The 17632-nt window shown below is 42.4% G+C and overlaps 1 protein-coding gene across 2 annotated transcripts in view; it reads right to left on the bottom strand.

Moving 5' to 3' along the window:
• LOC130169344 (ADP-ribosylation factor-like protein 15) overlaps positions 1-17632 on the bottom strand; it is a 100892-nt gene that overhangs the window by 62342 nt on the left and 20918 nt on the right. The window lies entirely within an intron of this gene.

Genomic DNA, 17632 nt, shown 5'->3' with positions numbered 1-17632 from the left:
CATTCTCCAGGTGTGCTTGGGCATGCCATTAAAAAGTATACCTCAGCGAGGAGAGGCAGATATAAAGATAAACAAATATTCATTATCAACATTCAAGAATTTTTGGCAAATGTTCAAGAATTAGGTTTAGTTCAAGACTAAATGAATTCCTGTTGAAAATCAGGTTTTATCTGCAGCTCACATTTTGTTTTGAGATTAATGATGCAAAATGAACACGCATTCTGCTCAGACTGGCAGTGACTGTTACGAGACCCAACCATTGCTTCTTTCAAATTGGAGGGGAACCAGAGAGCAGCAAACAGTGTTTCAGCCTCAATTCTTCCGCAGACCCCCAGACATAAGTGACCACCAGGGTCAGTTTTCAGAGCCGTGCCAAAACAGAGCTGCTGTTTGATGGAGATGTGGGGAATCTGCTTCAACAGAACCAGACGTTGGCTGAGCAACCCGACCCCCCCGACTCCTTGGTGAACCCGACAGTCTGCTCAAACAGGAAACATTCTCCTCTTCCAGAAAAACGGTAAGATCAGAAACACACGCGTGTCAGATGGGGGAACACATGTAAAAACTTGGTTTGATGAGGTCATTTTATTCTCTTTCTTGCTCCCTTCGCCTCTCTACCCCCCACCTACATTCCCTGAAGCAACATGTAAAGAATTCTGTAGAAGGTGAAATCTGCCCTTCAGCTGTCAATCCTCCAAGCTGTCAGTTGGGGTTGAGATGAGGAAGGGTGGAAGAACTGGAGTAGCATTGATGTTGCTATGATTTGGATGATTATTATTTATTCACCCCCTTATAAAATTATTACAAGATCAGGTGTCTATGACTAAGAAGGAAACAAAGAAGGCTGCTGCCTTCTTGGAATTGTGGGAGCAGACAGTCATAAAAACTCCCACCACCTCTCCCTCCACGTACAGTGAAGATTTCACAACGCTTACCAGAAGAGCATCCAGGGCCTGACCCTGGTGTCCCCATGTCCACAGTGGCCCCTGTGAGAAAGAAAGATGGGAGCTTCCACCTCTGGCCCTCTTAGACAGCACAAGATTGACGAGGAGAGTTTGGTCAAAAGGCTCACAGGAGAAAAATAAATATGTCCAAAGGCCTTTGCTTACCTGCCCCTCCCCTGTAAACCACACACTCAATGATCTGAGAGTCAGTGTGCTGCGTCACTGAGACTTAGAGCTCAAATAAGACTGTCCTATGATGACTACCTCCATAAATCTCCAAGGCATCCAGACGAACAGCTGAGATTAAAACTGGAAATTGAATTGAACGTACAGTCAACAGTTCCCCAAATTTTGTTGAGTGATTTACAGTAAGCTCAACCAACGTGGAAGTAAGTGAGTTATTCTCACATGTACTGTCACACAGAGAAACATGTGCCTATGGAGACTTATCATCTTTACTTCCTTGTTTATTAAGGCTACCATTAGGCCATGAGGCCAACTGTGCATTAAAAAAACAAATAAAACCTTGGACCTCCTTGCCAAAACACTCCCCATAAAAAGTCTGCCATTCCTAGACTTTATCGATTGGTTGCCTCTTATAGGATTGGACATGTTTTAATTGTGCTTCACTGAAAGACCTGGCGAGACATTACCTCACTGTTGTTGTGAAAGCTGATTAGCTAGGCTTTATGTAAATGAGAAATGCTGCCGAATATAAATATCACTAAAGACATAGCCAGGCTGCATTTTTTCAGATTAAATGTCTCCTTAAAAGATGCATGACAGAAAGAAGGAAAAAACAGCCCCCCAGCCTCCAATTTGAAAAAGATGTCAAGAAATTTAATGGGTGACATAACTGGGCCTCCTGGCAGCGGACCAAAACTCAAGCACACAAGAACAGAAGCTGAAGACACTACTGCTGGTTTACCGGTGGTTGTGTAAGAATAGGTCCGGGCAGCTCCATAACTCTACAGATGCTGAACTTAACAGCATTTAGCCATGTGGAAATGATGGAGGGCCCATATTTAGAGACACTGATGGTAAGAAAAGAATGATTACCGCAGTTCCTTTTTCTCCAGTTTTTTCCTTCAAACAGAGCCTGCTGACCTTAACTGACAGTCAGCTGATTTGCATAATGTTAACACATCACATATTCATAAATATGTGGACTGTACATATATGGAAAACGATCAAGACACAGGGTTCAGCCACTACAAACTGGGGGTTCAACTGGAGTTGAAACATTCAGAGGAAAAGTGTTTTGTCAGTGAGTCATAAGCCATGGTGTTGCAAACTCACCTGACGTAGTTGGACAGAACAGGAGCCAGGCTCTTTTTAGAAAACCACTTTGTATTTTTAGAGGTAATAAATGTGGGTTAGAGGGAGCCGCTACCACTGGAGCAGACTAGTTCATGTTTCACTCTCGTACTCTCTGGCTACCGTCAAGACACCACAGGACAGGAAAATGGGCAGTGGCATGACAGCATGTTCCAAATTGAGGCACCCCAAAAAGCTTCCAGTTTCCTTGGACAGGTTTTCTCCTTGCTTCAGTTGTGAAATAACAACTAAACATTAGTGTCGTCAAAGGATACATGCAGCGTATGGCCTACAAATGTTCCTTCTGGGTATTTTGATATTCTCTGCCTAATTGGCAAGAATGATATGCTGCGTGTAGGTGCATTTTAATTTTCTGCTAAGGAACATACCTAAATGCTAATAGTAATAGAACACCAGCACTGTTTCTTCACAGTGCTAAAACATCTAAACAGGTGTGCAGCATCAACCTATGCTGTTGCTGGAAAACTCATTACAACTGCATAATCAGGCCATTGCCTTGCCCAGAAAAAGTTAGCAGTCTTTCAGGATCATTAACATCATTATATTGTACTGTGTTTACCCAGATGTTTGGCTAACATTATCCATACAGTACATTTACATTACATTTACTCAATTGGCAGACATTTTAATCCAAAGCGACTTACAAGTGAGGGACATCATATCAACATCACAAAAATAGCGAATTCTACACTTACACACAGCTTCTTTGGTAGATGAGATTCGATACAACAACATTACGCAGAAATACAGTAAGAAAGAGCTCACACTTCACTCTATGGACACTTCAGCAGGTGATTTATTACAAATTTGATTCCAAAAATACCAATTATGTCAGGCTGAATAATAGAGAAATTTATTAACAGGGGTAAATAAGATACGAATTTTCCATATGAATTGATGGTGCAGCCATACAAAATAATATGAAATAGTTTGTGTATTCTTTCTGCTTCCTTCAGCGCTCCTGTGTGTGTGGCATGTCAAAGGTATGGAAAAAATGTTGACCTGCAAAGGTACTTTGAGGAAAACAAATGTATGGAAATATTGAGAACATGGTTTATCAGTGATAAATCAATGATTGACCTCTCTAATCAGCATCAATTCTGCCTATGGAAAACTCCAACAGGCAAGCACATAAGGCATTCACATAAATTGCAGGGTGTTCAGTGAGCATAAATCATCATCACCTGACCTGGGCTCACGTCTTTCCCACTTTTTGCACTTTGGCAAAAAAAAAAAAAAGAGGGGCATTAATATGGAAACTATGACTGTGGATGGCCAGGATGTAGATGTGGAAATGCTAATTCACAAGTACACTTTGTTTAGCATAAGCCTCAGACACACAAACTATGTCCACTAACAATAAAAAACCAACGCAGTGGGTCATGTCCTTGCCTGTGGTGCAGCACACTTCCTCTTGAAAGGTAGAATACACACCAACTGATATGCTTGAACTGTTTGCACTCAGCGCAGCAATGGTGCTAATGAGTGTAATAATGCCTATTAAAAACTGTGGTATCACATTTAGCTCCAAGCATTTCCAATACTTAGGCACACCAAAAAGCAAGCCATGACTTCCTCCTTGGCTGCCAATGTACACAGGCTGGGTATCTTGATTTCCCGACAACAGTGGAGCTAGCAAAGGAAAGAGGAGGAGGGAGGAGAAAAGGGAAAGGACATCCGAGACACTGGTCTCTGGGAGTCACAGCCACCGTAGACAGACACAGGACACGGACGGGCAAGCAAGCCGTTTTTATTTTTCCAGACCAAGTGTCGGGACAACACTTGTGTGCAGGGCTCACGCCTGACCTTTGGAAATGACAGTCCTTTATATGGGCGTCCCGACAGAGGAGCGGCGCTAACAGATATGTGTGTAATACACACCGGCCACAGTCATAACACAGGCCTGCAAAATCAGGGGTAAGCGGAGGGCGGGAGCAGAGAAGGGCATGCAGGAAGGCAGTCAGTCAGGGATACAAGGAAGGATAGAGGGGAGCAGGGGAGGTGGAGGGGGTGTGCGGGCAAAGGAGGGGTGGAAGGGGCACATTCATTCATCCTCATTCATCTTCTCCCCCCATCAGTTGTTGTTGTTATTTGCCGCTTTGAAGCTAGATGGGGGGTGCACGGTGGGACACAGTGTGGTTCAGTACAGTGAGGGAAGGGGGTGTGTGGGGCACACTGCATGCCATTCTCGTTAAGGGGTGAGAGAGACATGCTAGACACACAAGGCTGCTCACTGGACCCTTCCCATGCTTAGCTGTTACCGCACCAACCACAGACAGCTTCAGGCCTGGGTCCCCCGCCACACTTCACCAAACCACCCACCACCGTTTATTCTGCTTCATAACATAACACATATTTCAGACTGAGATGTTTGGTTACTCAAGTCCTCCTGTTTGAGAACGCCGCCTCCACCAGCTCTGTAACCACCACCACTGCCACCATTCGCCTCTCATGACAGCACATTTTCTTCCCTGAGGGTGCAGGCGAGATGATACCGGAGGCACGATGCTTGTCACTACAGGCATGATTGACTGGTTTCTTAAAACTTTAATTGCATGTAAAACAAACAAAATGCGGATTTGGCAGTGAGCTCTGAGACATGCTTTCAACTGTAGCCGTGGGTGATGAAATACAAGATTTACTGCACTTCAAAAATGATGGCCAACTAAGGACACTAAACAGGTGCCATTCATTACCCCTGCATCAGAAATAGATCCCTGTACAAACACAGACACCTACACACACATACACACATACACACACACACACACACACACACACACTGAACAGTACACAGGAACATTTGGGGGATACGCGTCACTCCCATTCCATGTCTCGACAATGCACATCCAGTTGTGTGGAATGTTTTTGATGCAGGGAATGATGAATATGTTTACTGTTGACTTCAACAGCTTAAAACACGATATCACAGAAACCTACTGGACTGAAATGACAGACATACAGCAATAATAAGATGACCCTGTCTGCACCAACTCAACACCCCGTCTGGTGAAGTAGACCGTGTCTTACTTAAGTCGACAAAACAACCCACAACCCATTATGCCTGCGTGTCTGTGTGTGTGTAGGGGAGGCCCTGTTTTAAAGCTGATTTGCTTGTCACTGTTTTGCAGGCACATCATCCCCTTATTCTGAAGCAACATCCTCCCTCTCTCTCTCTCCCTCTCTCTCTCTCCCATCACCCCCGCTACCCAATTCATTCATCCCACTTCTGTCTGTCTGGCCCTCGTTTCAGAGCTCGAACACTATTGCCCTGACGCTAAGGTGTCTGGACAAGGAGACAAGCTGGAACACACACACACACACACACACACACACACACACACACTTCAAATCCATAGAGTGAAGTTAGAGCGCCCCCCAGCTTTCTGTTAGAACACACCTCATCTATTGCACTGGAAAGCGAGATGCATTACTGTAACTCATTACTGTAACAGAATTTGCATCTTCTAGTCACTAAAAACCAAATAAATAAATAAAACAAAAAGAACAAAATACAATAAGTCAAATAGCTATTAAAACAGTAACATATTACATTTCCAGTATGTCACGCCTATGTGACAATTATGAAACACAGGACTGAGGAAGAAGGACATCTAGCCTTCCTAAAATATCAAAACATTCCCACAAGAATCAGTTTAGTCATGGTGAATACAGTCTTCCAAAGACGAAACAGAAATACAGATGAGCACTGCCTCCTAGTTAGAAACAGAGGTGCAAAGTGGAGTTTCATCTGACTGAATAAGGTGATGGGACAAAGTGACCGCCTGGAACATTTAGTCCACTTTTAAAGACAACCAGGAAAGGTCTAGACTATGGGGCGAGATTTCTGAACAACAGACTAGAGCTCCTCTCTGCTCAGTAAGCAGCTCCAGTGCTGGACTTCTCCTATCGGGGCTGACGTGGTAGCTTGTGACCCTGCGTGGTTGAGGAGAAGGCCAGATCAAAGGCAGAGGAGCAGCCTTGGAAAAACATTTGGGCTGAGAATGGACGGGATATCTGTCAGGAAGCCTTTCCCACTGGGCTCACTAGTGCTAGGGCCCAGAGATCGGGTTACCACCCAAAAAAGCCGACATGAAAGAGAGGGCGACGCTAATCCACATACATGGGGCTCACCGTCTGTGCTCCACTCGCACTCCACCACAACCAATAATGTATCCCTTCTTCCCCTGTTCCTCACCCTCTAGACTCTAGAGCACTCAGTATCTGTGTCACCCCAAAACTACACCCCCCAAGCTTTTTTGCACCACCACCTCACCCTCCTCCCCAACCCTTCACCCCAAAAACACTCAAGCTTCATCACAGAGGATTAACAGGAAACCCTGACACAACCCATTGTTAAGGAGGCAGAGGGGGCTTGGGTGGTTTTGCCACTGGGGTCGTGATGCTTTTAGAGAGGGAGACTGGGGGACTAGGTGGCCTCAGCCTTCGTAATAACCTCCCTGACGTACACACACAACCACTTCCACAACTTCTCCTCCCAGCTGCATAGACAAGGCCTGGTGGTGGGCAAGAGCTGTTCAGTAGCAATGAGCAGGGTCTAAGAAAAGAAGGATGGAGAGAGAAAGAGGCTGGGGCAGGGGAGGGTGTATTTGTAGGAGTGAGTGGGATAAAGGGAGTGCTCAGGATGAGGATGGCATATATGTGTATGTGTGTGGCGGGGGGGGTGGTGGGTGGGTGTCAGTGCTGTAAATCTTGATGTCACTGACAGGAAGACTGTTGCGGACCATTACCATAAATCTGACAAACGCTAATTTGATGGGAGGCTGTATCTGTCTGGTCAGGGACCAGTCTAGACGGTCCTATTGAGGGGTCCTACAGCGTAGCCCTGTTTGTTTCCAACACCATCTGGATGTGGCAGTAAGTGCCCGCTGCTATGGTTCACATACACACACACGTACAGACACACAAGTGCATCAATCCAAAAGCCCTTGCAAAGGCTTTGACCTTTATGTTGCCTGAACAATATCATGAATTTATTTTTCCATGGAATGACAGTATATTCCTGTATCACTGCAGGCAAGTCTTGGAACAACAGGTTAGTCATAATATCTCACGGTGCTATGACCAACATTCCTGTATAATGAAAACCTCTTAAAGGTTATGTCAATAATCAAAATACAATATACAGTAGATTATATTTGAATAGCACAGAGTGAAGAGCACATAGCACGTAGAAGTGAAACAAAACAGTTTCTAAAATCATTAGACCACAGATTGAGGATGCTAGATGGTAAAACGTACTTAATGGTCTCCTAATGCCGTTACACATTTTCAATGGTTTTACCAGTGCAATTGCAATTAAGCAGGCTTGATTGACATTTTATCAACATATCTGACATGCATATGTAAGTGAGTCTGCTGTAACTCCTGTATCAACATCATAGGTGCACACAAAGACTACAAAATTTAGAGTAGACAAAAAAAATGTGGACTACAAATGACAAAAATTATTTCCACTCTTATCTCCCATTTCTGTAACTGGCCGCTGTAACTGAAAATGTTACTGGCACCAGAGCCACCAATGCAAAGTACTAATCTGGAACCCCAAGAGTTACAGCCACACAAATAGCCTAAGTACACAAACAACTAAAACCTCTTGCCTTCAACAGGTGAATAAAGGCCTTTATTGCCACAATTTAATGTTGTTTTAATATTTCCTTGTTTAATGAGCTTTACTTTATCGTAAGGCATTGGTGCTTGTCCATTTTGTAAAAATGATATCATCTGTCAGGTCAAAGCAAACCTTTGGCACTTACACTCTGTACTGCATGTAGTGATTCATACCAGTTACCTCAGGGACTCACTAATCAAAATCATTTATAATGGTATGTTGTGACATGGCATCAATTTGAATATTGCATTGTATTAAGAATTATTAGTGTGGCCCAGATTTTAGTTATGCAGATGCTTTTATGTTTGATAAGACAGTGTTTCCCTTATTTTTTCACGTTCATTGTCTACAAGTTAAGTAGGAAAAACAGTTAAGACATACACCTCATGTTTAGTAAAATAGATTTTCTTTTGAGTTACTGCCCTTATATTGGAAAAAACATGTTCCCCCTCTCAACAAGGAGCACAAGAGTTCACCTGAGGAGAACCTGGGACAGATCCAAGAGCTCTGGTGGGTTCAGCCAGCACTTCACGGGCTCCATGTTTGTCCCATTCAGAGGGGCCAGGAGTGGGCCACAGTACAGACTGGTGTTGAATAGTGTTTCCCTATAATTTATCGTGTACACTTTGTTTCTTACAAATCTACAAATATCCCCTCATCAACAAGTTCACAACCTTTGCGGTCCTCCTACCACTCCAGCCCACACACGCACACACCATTAAAATTGAAATTTTAACAGCCTGAAAGGCTGAAAAGGAAGGAAAAGAATAAAGGAAAAATGAAGATGTTTTCAAAGTATGAAATTAGTCACACCGAGGGAGCTCTCTAATATGATGGTTAGAAGATGAAATAGGTTTGATGGGTAAGGTATTGATAGGAGAAATATAATCCAAGCAGAACGTCTACGAGACATGCTGAGTGGACTGAGGGGCTGCCGCTTTTTTCCCGAGCACATTTATCTGTCTGGAGCCTACCTTGGAGCTACTGTGTGTTTCACGACATTTACTGGAAAAGTACATTAGGTAGAAAATGAGAGGGACAGCTTTAAGGGGCCCACCCACAGGACTGTTTTCATGTTACCCTGTTTTTGTAAAAGAAAGCAAGAGGCTGAGGTGGTGGCAAGGCAGCTGCATTCACAGACAGAAGACACCTTTGCTCCATGGGACATCCGGAGGGTAGATAAGGGGGCCACAGAATCGAGGGGTTGAAGGGGTACCACTGGGTGCCATTACGGTATATAAATCTTGTAATTGGGAAGGGTGATTAGCTTGGCTGCATTAGCATACGGCGGCGGCAAAAACTTTGGTTTCCTGGGCACAGTGTAGGGCAAAAAGATGTTTTTCCGCACCCATATAGAGGATCAAAGCTTTAGGGGCCCCCTTTTGAAGGCCCTGAAACCAGTGTGCAAGAACCAAGGGGGGTGGGGGGCGCCCCATCTCATAGACATAAAAAGGGTGGGTGGATGGGGAGGGTACTTGTCCCACTTACATCAGTTATAGCACATATTCATACAGCATCTATCTATTGACGACAAACTCAATTTTTGATAAAAACAAATCTTAGGGCCCCCAGTCTTCCTGAAACAAGTGTGGGAAAGTTTCAAGCTTATGGACATTGTCCTTAAATGTGAAAGACCCCTTCCCATCAACAATTTCTAGGCCCCTTTGAGACAAAAAAAAAAAACCTGATGGGGACCAACCGAACAATAAATCTGTTTTTATACATTGTGCAGTAGCCGAGAATTAGGTTGATGAGTGGGGGTGGGGGCGGATTGGAAAAGCCTTTTCAATGCAAACAGATTCTCACAGGATATGGGAAATCTGATTCTTTAATAGAGTGAACTATTCCTCACACATCATACAAACAAGGCTGGGCCATAGTGATCATTCATGAACATCCCCAATGACCTCGTTGAACACGTCAAAGTGCGCGGAATAGGAGGGAGGAGTGGGGAAAAGCTTTCTTTTGCAGTCTATGACAAACTATAGACATGAGAGAGAGAATCCCTCTGTTCTGAACAGGGACGGTAGATAGGCCTCTGGAGGCTTTTAAGACCAGAAAATGGAAAAACCATTAATAGGAGTGAACTACTTACAGTGACGCCAAGAGAAGAACAGAGGGACATTTTCAGGAAGAGAAGTGTCACGACCCTTGAGTATTGATAGACATTACAGGAGCACCAAATGGTTTCAGCAGCATAAGAAGAACTTAGACATAACACATTAAAGACGGCTGGATTCTGGAGGAGTGACAATTATAGTGCTGTGATGTTTTACAACTTCTTATAACAGATGGCTTTTGTCTCCTTATTGCAAGGTCTGCTGGTGTCTTAAAATCTTTCCTCAAGAAACTGTGACAACATATACACTACTCTTTTTTAATTGTGCGTATCCTTTTCCATAATATTTCACAGGTGATTCAGGGACCTACACTTGTACATTGAGGTGAATCGATGTCCGTGTGTAACTGCTACAGTGTGTCTTTCCATTTCAGGAAGACCTTTTCAGTGTCTTGTACCCAGATGGGCTGTGTCTGTGTCCAGTTGAGAGAGCTTCCACGTCACACCTGGCACTAGACTGTGTCTAAAATTCATCAGTGACCACTTGTGAGCAGATTGTAGATCTTTTATCTATGGGAAACTCTGACTGTTACTGAACAGAAAAACACACTTTTGCATGAGGCTGTACAACTAGTGAGGGGCACTGGAATTGCTTTTGGTACCATGCCTTGGCTTCAGACGTCAGCCAACACATTTCTTTTGAATCTGACTGCATCTGGGAGGTCTTGATGAGCAATACTCCCAAGAGTTTGACTAGGCAGTTCATTATTGTAGTCATAAACAGCTATATATTTACACTATACTATGTAATTACATGCTTCCTTGACCACCTCAGAAAGTCTGTGCCCAGGGTATATTTTGGTGTTAACAGGTGTGTGAGGTCTGAGACATTATAGTGACAAATTTTACCTTACCTCAAGGGCGTATATGAAAACTCTTTGCTCTACAAAAGGAGCTGAGTGGAGAAAGGCATTACATTATATTTACAATGATTTTTTACCTGTATAACAGCATTCACTAAAGTTGGTCATTTCATGCCTAAAAATGTATTAATTTTAGCTCAAATGAAAATAAATCTATCTATCAACCATCCTTAAAATTCTATTGATAATGATATAGTGTAAAAGTAGTTGCACAACATTTTATTAGAAAAAATAAAAAACTGTGGAAAAAATGCAGCAAATCAACCTACATACAAGTCGATATAAAGGGATCACAGCCATATGCCAAGTGGTCTCTCAGTCTGTCATAAGCACCAGCCACAGCCCTCTCCAGTCACACACCGCTGGCTTTCACTTCATTTTTTGGTGTTTTAATGGACAAAAGTGGCTAATTTCCCACTCCTCTAATTATAGATTTAGACATGTAACCCAAATACAACCTGTTCTTCACAGACAGCACTATCTATAAGATATATTTAGTTAAACACTATATGATATAGGCCTATTATAATGTGATGGAGGGTACTTGACCCATATGTACTTGATAAATGCTCTCACAAAGGAATATGACATTGGTATTGTTGCTACATGTTGCTTTAAAACATAATACATTAAATACTGGTACCTCATGCTGTATGCCTTTAGTCTTAAAAACACACACACAAAAGAAACAAGGACACAATCAGGCCACATCAGTGGGTGGTCAAAACATATTAACTGAAGCTTTCCTTACAGTATGATAAACATTTTTCAGAAAACAGATTACTGCCTGTGATAGAAATCACCATTGGTAAGAATCCTTTTAGTCACCAAGTCCACAAAATAGAAACAATATGTGTAAGGTTTTTTGGAACAGGGTAAATTACGTTATCTGATCCTGTTGCACAACTCTGCTATCAGATTTGCTTGTGTATCACAGAGAAAATGTAGTGACTGTGCTTATTATGTACAACAAAAACTAATAATGAGGGATGAGCACCAAAGCCAAACATCTGGTGGTACTTCAGCTCTGGGAAATCACAGGTCGTTCTGTGCCATAACCTCTTCCATTGGGCATGAATCTTTGAGACTTTGGGGCGTTTCGGCGCGTTTGTCGGAAGTTAACCAGACACATTGTTTTAACCTTTGCCGGAGGAGCCTCTGTCTCATTCTCAGGGGCTGGCTGTGTAAAAGGGTCAATGACTTCAATAGGCCTTCATTAAGCACAGTTAGTGTCAACAGTTAATTATGCAAATTAGGAGACCCCTCATGTGGTTTGTGGGTCCCTGGCCTCCCCCTTTCATTGCAGCCTCACACACACAAAAAAGTACCACCCTACAGACACACACACACACACACACACACACACACACACACACACACACACACACCATATAGCACATACATTAGCTTACACAGACTGTATGCCTTTCATACATTACTTTTCCTCCTCACTCATTTCTTGTCAGGAATCAAAAATGGAGTGTTACGGTGCTGATACATAAATGGAGGCCAGTGAGGCCCCTGAGGTCTCCAGTGGCTTTTCTTGCCATCAAAGAACCTCCGGAAGGTTCTTGCTGGGTGAAGCTGAAAGCCCACTAAGTTCTCCTCATCAAGACCAGGGAGTGGGGGGCATCGGTGCCCCCTCAAAAACAAAATGGAGAAAAAAAACCTGCATCAAAACAGTCAATTAGGCAAAAATGCATGACAGCCAAATTCGAGCATTGTTTCTGTGATGGTAATGACAGGCCTTTCGCTCCTCTGCCTCTTCCACACATCTGATGTCTGCGGCCCCCTGATTTTCAAAGGCTGGGAAGCCATCGGTAATTAATAATCACACGCTTTGGGCCCCTCAGTTGTGACTGGCGGATTCTTTGTAGGGCCAGCCTCAAAAACCTCAAATCCACTTTCACCTACCCTTTCTCACCCCATCATGTTTGTGTCCATCTCCCTGGCAAATGCCTCTATCACTTCCTGCTGTTTGGTTCAGGTACACTGTTTACCCACCATTTAAGGGGTCCCCTCCATTGTAGGGAGTCTATTATGGGTGCCAATTTTAACCAGTTCCCCCTCAACCCTCCATCTAAACCCGTTCACCTCCCACTAATTGTGGAGGGACGGGGTTGTTAGGGGTTTAAGGGGTGGCTAGATAAAATGGCCACCGTTGTGAGTGAAATCCAATCAAACACCACCCTGAAAACTGTTTACACACCGCATTTTCTTTCGAACTGTTCTCTTGTTTGTTATTTTATTTTCCTTTTTCCCTACAAACCAAACTTCTCAAAAACAACAGTCTCAAAGTGCTTATGTAATAGTAAATCAGAACCAGATTGTGGCCTCCATGGGTCCAAACCCACCCAAGTAAAGCTCTGGAAACAGGGCTCTATTTCTTCACCATGTGACACAGGTGTCATATTTTCTTTTGATACAGGCAAGAAGCTCGAGCAGCCGCAGCAGTCTATTCCTGATTCATGGTAGGGCAGATGCTCTAATGCCAAGCTGGGTGATGATGCCTGCATTTTCATTTGGATCATCCAGTGACATGCTTACACAGCCAATTCCAAAATAAATGCTAAATATGTGTTATATACGGCATATCCATATGCAACTAGCATGCAGTGACGACTGAGCTTTGGCCAGGAGACAGAAAGGGTCAGTGAAGTTCAGCTGCACCTAAGTGACCTGTATGTGGGTATGAAGTGCATTCAGAAAGTATAAGAACAATGACATGTTTGTGATCTATAATCCAGCACATCAGATTTAGAATAAAACAGGAACCATGAGGTTACATGGCTGAGTACTATAGAGTAAAACTTGTAGCTAAGTTTTCTTTATGCACGGGACAATGCGCCAGGGCACTGGTCCTGAACATCAAACAAAGCATCCAAAATGATAGGAGAGGGTTTTTTTTTTATTGTTTCTAAATCAGCTAAACTGGAGCACTCTTGATTGACCAAGTCAGTTGCCTGTCCTCAATCCAACTGATGTTTTTCGCTCACTGACTTGCTGAAGAAACTGATCATACGCTTAAAAGCTCTTACAACAAGACCAAAGTGAAGAGGGTTGCAGAACAGGCTCGGCAGATCATCACCAGGGAAGATAACGAGTGTCTACAAAGGATCTGTAACCACATATTTAATATGATGACTTTATGTTTCTGTTAACTTGTCCAGTTATTTCATGTTCCCTAGAATTGGGACAGTATGTATGAAAAGGACTATGATTCATATATTGATGTGCCTGTAAACACCCTTGAATTAAAGGAAGTCGGCACTTTAACCTTATAGTCTTAATTTTATTTCAAATCCAATGTGCATGAGTACAAAGCCAACACCACAAAACATGTGTCATTGTCCTAATACTTTCCAACTGCAGTGTACATGTGTGTGAAAGATGGTTAAGATAGAAAAGGCTATGGACTGAATCAGGAAAACGTGTGTAGGCTACCACTATACAAACTGTACGACTAAATCCCACACAGGGAGCGTTTGACTAAAGCCAATGGACTCCACATGTCTTTCCAACTTCAAAGGGGACAAAAACATATCACATCATACAAACCCATCCTCCTTTTTACAGGGACAGGCGTAGAACTCAATATATGATACTAATGTAACTCAGCTAACTATTTCATTGCGTCACACAACAGCTGATAGTCTTCACTTGCTGCAGTAAAATACAAAGATATACTCAGAGTGGAAACCGTAAGGTATCATAAGCATGGGAAAAGACCAAGAGTAGTATCATGAAGGGTCTACTGTATGTAACCATTTCCTCACCGAGTCCATCCCGAGTGCATGTTTGCTCTGCATTATCCTGACACCTACTGGATGGCCAAACATTGCCAATGTCTCACCGAAATAATTATGAGCAGAGTGTTGTGAAACTACATTGCAGAGTGTCAACAATTAAATCACAATTACTTTGCTGATCTGATGAACACACCAAGCTAAACTGTGATTCTAGTTACAGAATAGAAGGAGTGGCAGATAAATATGCAAAGGCTGCCATACTCAATAAATGTCAGTGTTACCCATTATAACATCATTATGCAAACAAATCGTGGTAAATGACTAAATAATTACAGAGAAGATAAACAGCATGTGAGCCTACTGTGATCCAGAAAGACCATGAGACAAGGAATCCACATTACTAACAAAATCCTACTTTACTGGAAGAAGATGGACACCAGACAAAATAGGAGAAAGGTGCATGCACACACACACAAACGAAAACACAGAGAGAGAGGGAGAGAGAGAGAGAGAGAGAGCGAGAGAGAGAGAGAGAGAGAGAGAGCCAAGGCTGATGGACAGATGTTGTGCGTATGGCAGGATTGCGCAAAGGAACTTTCATAAACGACTGAGCACAGAGGGAAACGTTTACTTAGTCAAAGACAGGAAAGAACAGACAAGAGGCCAACTGTGCCATGATCCATCACAGGCCTACCTATGACACTGTACAGCGCAACATGATTCAGCGGTAGCCTAAGCCCTTCCTGAGGCCTGCTTCCCCAGTGGGAGAGAATCTAGCCTACCTATTGTGGATGAATGTGTATGACAGGGCACTGGGAAAATATTTGCATGTCAGAAAGTACTACAGAGATCTAGAGAGACTAAGTTGAAACAAAGCACCTGATGCTAACCTGTCATGAAAAGGTGAAGGAGATTCAAGGTGTTTCTCATTTTGAATCTCTGCAGACTGCAGAGCCTCAATAATCTTTAACTGCAGTTGAGCCTTGTAGATGTTATTTGGACGAAAAAAAGTTATTATCAAGGTCTGGTTGTGCTTCTCTTGAAGTACTCAGCTTTTGTGAAATCCCCATGGTAAAGTTAATACGACGAAGGCAAATTGATTTTATGAGAGGTATCAAGGAGAGAAGAAAGGTCACAACGAAATATCCAGTCAGGGTAAATCCCTCCAGTATTTAATTATCAATGACGCAGAGGGTTTTGAAACATTTCATATGTTTTTTGGTTCCTGTCACGTTAGTTGTAAAAGAGTGAGAATGATTGCAAACAATAAACAAGATAAAACAAAAGACAGTGATTCTTCATCAGACAAAATCCTCTAGTGTTCACCTCTTTGATGTGGTTTGTGCATGCCTACATATTGCTTCAACTACCATGAAAAAAAATCAACACTTTCAGTTGGCCCTAAACTACCAGAGATTTCCCATACATCTTCTTATGACCATGGCAGTTAATGCCTGTTAAAACAAACCACAGTTTAGCATCTGATGTACAATATTTATCCAAACATTAAAGGAATTTCCTTTACTGGGTTAAGTAACCTCAACTGACCAATTGAATACATATAGCACATAGTGTATTGTATTGCTTTGCATGGTACGTATTAAGCCTCGTATTCAATGGCCTCTGTTCATCTAATACCAATGTTACATTAAAAAGTCCATTCTCATAAAGCTGAATTCAGGGCTGTGTGTGCTGTTAGCCACAAAGGTAGAATGCAGTGTATTAATGTCGTGTATTTGACACACTACTCTTAAAACACTAAAAATGTATTTGTTTCAGGTGGAAATTTGTATAACAAACCACTGTAGTAAGTTTGCAGCTGAGCTAATGAGCTGATCAGTGACCGCATGGCTCCACCCAGAGGACGCATGAGTGAATTTTATGGACTGAAACTTGTGCAGAGAACTTTCACATTGAATTTGTCATTATCTGTATCAGTTCGTAATGAAAATGATACTTGTTAGAAAACCCAGTGTGTCAGTGTCCAGTTTTTATAAACTTGAAAAACAACTATGTGGCCTCCTTATTTAATTAGCTAACTACTAAGGTTTTCAACTACACAAACCATGGTTTCAGATTTAAATGCTTTCAGGTAGCATTACACATGCTTGATCCAGCTTCTCAAGTGTGAGCATTACCTGTTGTTCTCAGCAGTCTGAAGACATCACTTTTACAGATGATAATTTGATAATGGGAATTTGTGTTGGTTCTTAATTTCAGAGTGAAAGGACCACAAGCTGGACAATGAATTGAAGTCCACTCTTCAGTCTGCATTAGAAGGCTGTCATCCATGCTCTAAGCTGCTCTGTTGGGATGTTAGACTATTCCTCAAGAAGAATAATGTCAAACTTTCTGACAGATGAGGGGCATTTAGAGACCAAATGTACAATCTGTGCTAAACTAAATACATTAATTTTGGAAGACATACAAGGCATAAAAACACTCCTGAATTTATCTAGTCCCATTTAAGGGGAAATTATCATTCTGGATAAAAAAGAAATACCAGAAGAATAATAAGTATTTGAACAGATGAGGGCAGCGAGTCCTCACAATGGTCTCATTTCTTTCTCACTGCACAATTATACAGAATACAATCATGGAGTCGATTGACGCCAACTCCAACCAAGATGGTTGCCAACAGGTATTATGTAATTAAAGCATCTTTTGGCTGATCTCAATGTAGAAAGTTGGAAATTGGGTCATCAGGCCAGTAATTTTCCATGTAACCTTTAGCGGTGCAACTTTTGTGCTTCTCACATCAGCTTATGCCTATGTGTATTAGCTGTATTACTGTATTAGTTGAGGAGTTAATCAACTTGGACACAGCAAGTGTTCTATTGACTTTAAGCTCTTTTGTTATCTGTACTTCACAATTAATAAACATTTTAATAATAATGTATGATTCAGTATTTAACAACACTGTGCATCAGAACAAGTCTTGAATTCCACTGAGGTCAGTTGCAACCACTCTTTCTCAGTGGGAAGGC

The sequence above is a fragment of the Seriola aureovittata genome, chromosome 5 (genome assembly GCF_021018895.1).
Source record: "Seriola aureovittata isolate HTS-2021-v1 ecotype China chromosome 5, ASM2101889v1, whole genome shotgun sequence".
Classification (NCBI taxonomy): Eukaryota; Metazoa; Chordata; class Actinopteri; order Carangiformes; family Carangidae; genus Seriola; species Seriola aureovittata.
Note: the sequence above shows the minus strand (reverse complement) of the source record. Positions and strands in the feature narration are given on the sequence as shown.